General features: G+C 39.7%; 2 long non-coding RNA genes across 2 annotated transcripts; both read right to left on the reverse strand.

Annotated features, from left to right (window-relative positions):
- Window positions 1-597: 597 nt before the first annotated feature.
- LOC117561267 lies at window positions 598-1,523 on the reverse strand. The gene is made up of 4 exons (XR_004571326.1): window positions 1,344-1,523; window positions 1,147-1,252; window positions 967-1,005; window positions 598-666 (listed from the first exon to the last, which is right to left on the reverse strand). It is a non-coding gene; the product is annotated as an uncharacterized LOC117561267 (long non-coding RNA).
- A 2,899-nt stretch (window positions 1,524-4,422) lies between these two features.
- On the reverse strand, window positions 4,423-5,118 carry LOC117561286. Its single transcript, XR_004571328.1, has 3 exons — window positions 5,058-5,118; window positions 4,693-4,835; window positions 4,423-4,556 (listed from the first exon to the last, which is right to left on the reverse strand). It is a non-coding gene; the product is annotated as an uncharacterized LOC117561286 (long non-coding RNA).
- Between the last annotated feature and the right edge of the window lie 406 nt (window positions 5,119-5,524).

A 5,524-nucleotide genomic window follows, 5' to 3' on the forward strand; every position in this document is an offset into this window, starting at 1 on the left:
CGTCCGGGAAAACCAAACTTGAAGGTAAGATATCAAAGGATGATCTTCATTAATTGCAGTGACAATTTAGTCTATTCTGACATTTGTTTGTGTGAGTTAATCTTTACCTATGATATCTGGTTGCAGAAGGGGACTGCAATAGCCTGGATGTTGGTCATCAGAGTAGATGCCCTGCAATTCTCCTCTTTTACCTTTCCCAACATATCCTATGAATAGAAAAGAAAATATTGTAATTGAATCACACTAGGACCACAACACCTAAATATGTAATGACACATAAACATTATTATCCAGAATAAGAAGTCTACCTGGTTTGCAGTTTTTGTAAGGCTCCAAGCATCCACGGCAGGTGTCAATGGTGTACATGACGTTGAAATCCTGCTTGTATGAAGCAGAGAACAAACTCCATGTAGGCAACACCGTGTAAAACAAGCATTTCAATAGAGCCATTAAAAATATGCATAGACACCACAGCTGTCGTATACTGCTGCACCTTCACTGAATCACTTACTCTCAAGCCAGCGAAAGTGGGCCCCTCTTCTGAAAGACACAGTGGACATTGTGTCTCTGAAGGTGGTACACACTAGAGTGAGTGATTGAGTACGCTTTGTCACCTTCCTGGAGAACCACTTCCATCAGAAGGTCCGAGAGAAGACAGTTTGGCAGCTGTGAAGTATTGGTCAGACTAGATCAAACATATTTAACAACACATTGACTAGACTGTTGCCAGCACAATCGAATACCAGATTCTTTGGGCTTCAGGTAGCAAAAATACACATTTTTAATATTAATGTTGAATATATCACACACATTTTTCTTATGTTTTGTTATTCTTCTCCTTGAGGTAAAAAACAGCTATCAATAAAGTTAAAAAAAGCAGTGAGACATAATAGTTGGAAATTCTGCCGTGATCATAGGTCGTTTTTTAAACAAAAAACAGTTACTGCTTCACTGAAAAGATATTACCTCCAATATGAAGCACATGTCGGACTTTTGAAACTGGACCTTTGAAGGAAAATATAAGGTGTGGGTCATGTGATTGTTTAATTACATGTGTATACAATTATCAATATTGATATGTATGCATGTGTTAAATAATCTGGATTGTTACATTTCTTTATCACAAACAGGAGTGTGCCTATTGACCTCATGTTCTGTCTTTTGCTTCTTTGAGACCCTGTACACTGGCTCCAGTGCCCCTTTGAGCAGCTCTTCGGCCTCATTGGTCCAGTAAGAAAACCTCTGTCCGTGGCTATAAAAATCACATAATATCAGGATGAAAATGTAAATCAGTGTCAAAGAAACTGTTGTCTATAAAGTAACATTTAAAATGTATGATTTACCCTTCAATCTGGTACCGTTCCATGAGCATAATGCACCACCATTTCCGGATCTGTGCTATGTCCCGCTAAAAGAAAATGTAACAATAATAAAGTTGAAAATGAATGGAACCTCATCATTTGTCTACTCAATGTTAGCCCCCTCTTCCCCCTGAAATACTAACTCAGAGGATAAATACTGACCTCGGTAACCAAAGTGGAGCATCTGTGCTGAAGTTCAGTGCATACTGTGAAAGGATAAAGATCTGTTAAGTTATGAGTTTCAAAAACTAACAAAACCCCTTAAAAAAAAGTGTCAAGGGAGGAATTTACCATCAGTATGAAGACACCACAGTCATTGCCCGTGGTTTGGTGAGGCAAACCCTGTAAGAATTTGGAATATAACAGTGATGTTCATGGTCAAATGGAAAATAAAGACATGTGAAAGCAGGTGTATGAGATGGTGGAGAAATGTACCTTGACGTCTCTGCCGAACTTTACTGTCCACTGACCTGGAGCAATGCGGTGCGCTAGGTCACTGTCAAAAGAAATGATAAGACATGGGAATTGATTTGGTGAAGGAACGCTATACTCAATATAATTCATGTTTTTGGATTTCCTTACATTGAACTATTGCATGCCTTAAAAGAGGAAAGTTATGAAAGCCACTGAACGGGGCTAAAATAAAACAAACAAAAATACGTTTACCAGCCTCTGAACAAAGCTGAACTTGAAAACAACCTTTGAACAAGGCTTATAACAAAATGAACATTATAATTCATAGCATCCTGTTGCAGACTCTTTTTCTTTTGGTTCCACTAAGGACACTCCAGACTTTGTGGAAATGGAGATATATTATAAATGAATTTGATCAGATTCAGACCCCTGGTCTACAAGATGGTTACTGCAGTATTAGAATACTATAAACTATTTAGAACTCCCATACAAGCCACAGAACGGTGGGGGGTAATCATGTTACAAAAACCTAAATATGTCCTTGTAGGAATTGTCCCCAAAGCCATCTGGCTTAAGAGGGTCGAGCAAATATAACTCTCTCTTTGCTGGCTTGATCACCTGTCAACCATTGACAAAATAGCTGAAATTAGACATAATCAAACACCAGAAGAAAACCACACAGCACAACTTATGTTCATTTTGTACATGCTGGTGAGATCATTTGGAACAGACTCACGCAAAGCAAATAGTGATCTGCCTTTCCTTGCTGCCGACTCCAGGCAGGGATGAAAACCATGTCCTTGGTGGCCAATTGGTCAGCCTAGTATTTTAAACAAGGGATTTTAAGTTGCTGTATATCAATTTCAAGAAACATAGGTCTCAAGCAACAGGAACTTACTGGAAAACTGGCCAACGCGTCAGCTGTTTTGGACTTCCAGGTAGGAACCACATACATATCCACGATGTATATATCTTTGCCCTATATTGATAGTTTTTCAAAAAAAATGAAATCTTCATAGAAGTATGTTCAACAACAAGAGACAACCACACTTCACGAGATTGGAGTTTCACCACTAAACAGCTATTTAGAAAATATGTGTTATTCAAAAGAAAAAAGCAGGCCAATGATGTCTGTTGAAAACCGTACATGTCTTTGGGTGGCTTCTTGTACCATCTTCAGGCACGTGTTTCCAATCTGAAACAGTAACAACAGTAAGTTACCTGTGCCATTTATTTGAGACAAGATGAAGTTGGGAGGAAAGCTCAAGTATACCTACATTTGACTCCATGCACTGAGGAAGACCCAGGCTCCAAAAGTCCTTTCTGGTCAGGCACACATCACCCTCCTTCACAATGACCTCTGCTCCAGGCCTATTGTGGTCTAGCACATAGCTGAGCTGCAAATAACAGATTGCAAAACATACTTCAAGCCAATAGAAAACATAGAAAAATTCAAATCAAATCACTGTGCATGAAGTAAACATATATCTACCAGCTTGTCTTGAATCGGATGTAGATCCTTTGCGTATTTCGCACCAGAGAGGGCATACTGGTGGTCAGCAACAGACCCCTCCGAATCCAACTTCGGTTCAGCTGTTATTAGATAGACAAAAAATAAACAGTATTATTGAAGTACCACACATGAAGTATACCTAAAATGTGTCCTTGTATTGATAATCAAAATACCTCTCAACATAGGCCTGATAAAGGGCTTCAGCTGAGACACATTCACACTCTGTCTCAGCTGAGCTCCTGTTGAGCTCAACAGGGTTGCCACACCCTTGTTGGTGATTGAGGAAACCACATAAGGGCCAAACCAGTTGCACTCCAGTTTTCCACCTTTTCGGCCCTCCTTCCTCTTATTCGCTCTTAGGACCTCATCTCCAACGTTAATCAGGAAAGATTTCACATTCTTTCCCTTGCGTTTTTCAAAAGAGATTTTCTGTCTCTGTTGTGCTATTTGGATGTTCTGGTAAATCTGAGAAAGATATGTAACAGTTATCATTTACAGTCCTTAACATACGCTTGCATTTTTTAGGAGTTATTATGTTTTAAATATTGCCATTTTATTCTCACCTCCGAGTGCACATCTGCAATGGTTGCAGCCTTTGCCTCAAGCTGCTGTTCTGCCTCATCAGCAGGCACCAAAACAGAGGTATCATCCCTGTCATTGACTGTAGCATTTATAACACCCGGGACGCGAGGGTGCCTCCCAAACTGGGCAAAATAGGGCGTGCACTTGGTTGACCTCTGAAAGCATAAAAATTCCTTTTAGTATCTCTGTTGAGTATTGTTTCCATCTGCATTTGTTACAACATTGTACCTGCTTTGAGGTGTTAATGCTCGCCACAATGCCCCTCAGATGTAAATCCCAGTCATTCTGGTCCTCTCCACAGTACTTTGCAAGTGCTTTTTTTATGTTTTGGTTTGTACGCTCATCTTGGCCATTGCACTGGGGATGGTACGCTGAAGTGATGCAGTGTTTTACACCCAGTGCATCAAAAAACACCACGGTTGACCTGCAGATGGTTTAGTGTACACCAATTACCAAATTACCTGAAAAATCGTATTACATTGTTACACATAACACATACACTGTATTAGATAGATTATTGTACCTCATTGACAAATTCCCGTCCTTGGTCAGTAATGATCTTCTCGACAAGACCGAAATCGAGAAGAATATTTACAATCTTTTTTGAGACCTCAACAGCTGTTTTGTGGTAGAGCGTTTTTGCTACCACCCACTTTGTGAACAGATCAGTCGCTGTTAGAATGTATCTGCAATATAAAATGCAGAATGTTGTAAATACATACAGAATCACTGTAAATGATTTCCTTTCTTTTGAAACCAGATTCTTCACGTTTAGAACCTTTTAAAGGAGGTTACACATGCTTCAGCCCATCATGATAGTACCTTTTGCCCTTAGCAGTGGAGGGAAGTGGGCCAATGAGATCCACACCAAGGACAGTCCATGCCTCGGGAACATGAATGGGATGCAGTACGGGTGCAACCGTTTTAATGACCTCGTGTTGCTGGCAGCGGGGACACTCATCAACCTTAGCAAATATCATACATTTTCAATCAGCAAAACAAAAAACTTTAGGTATAAAAATGATAGAACAGAGAAAACTTTCAGAGGAGACAGAATTAAACTGTTAAAGTTCTGAAATATGTTTTCTCTGCTCTGATGGAGCTCAAACTGTCTCACTCTGTTTCAATGTACACATACAACACATTTCTGTAGATCAATAATCAGTCAGTCAGTCAAAATCTCCCACCCATTTCTTCACGTCCTCCCGCATAGTGGACCAGTGGTACGTTGCCAAAACCTTCTCGGTGGTGCGCCTTCTCCCTGCATGACCTCCGGAACCCAGGTTATCATGGCACTCCTTCAGGACATTGATAATTTGGTCCTTGGTGCACACAACCATCCTCTCATTGTCCTTGTATGTGTAGTACAAATCTCCAGCTGGCACAACAGGAACAACAAAACAATCATTTAGACATGTGTAGAGATGACATTATGACTAAAAGCTGTTCAAGAAATCCAGTGGCAAATGTGGTTTAGACGTAACAACTACAGTAATGTAAAGTGTGTATAAAAGAAAAAAGGAGAAACAAGCTGTGGAGTCCTTGCGATTTACTGAAAAATGTTGGAATTGCAATATGATAAACCATTAGAGGTATGATCACTTTTGCACCAAAAAACACCATTAGATAAATAGATAGATAGATATATACTTTA

This window comes from Gymnodraco acuticeps, unplaced genomic scaffold, assembly GCF_902827175.1.
Source record: "Gymnodraco acuticeps unplaced genomic scaffold, fGymAcu1.1, whole genome shotgun sequence".
Lineage (NCBI taxonomy): Eukaryota > Metazoa > Chordata > Actinopteri > Perciformes > Bathydraconidae > Gymnodraco > Gymnodraco acuticeps.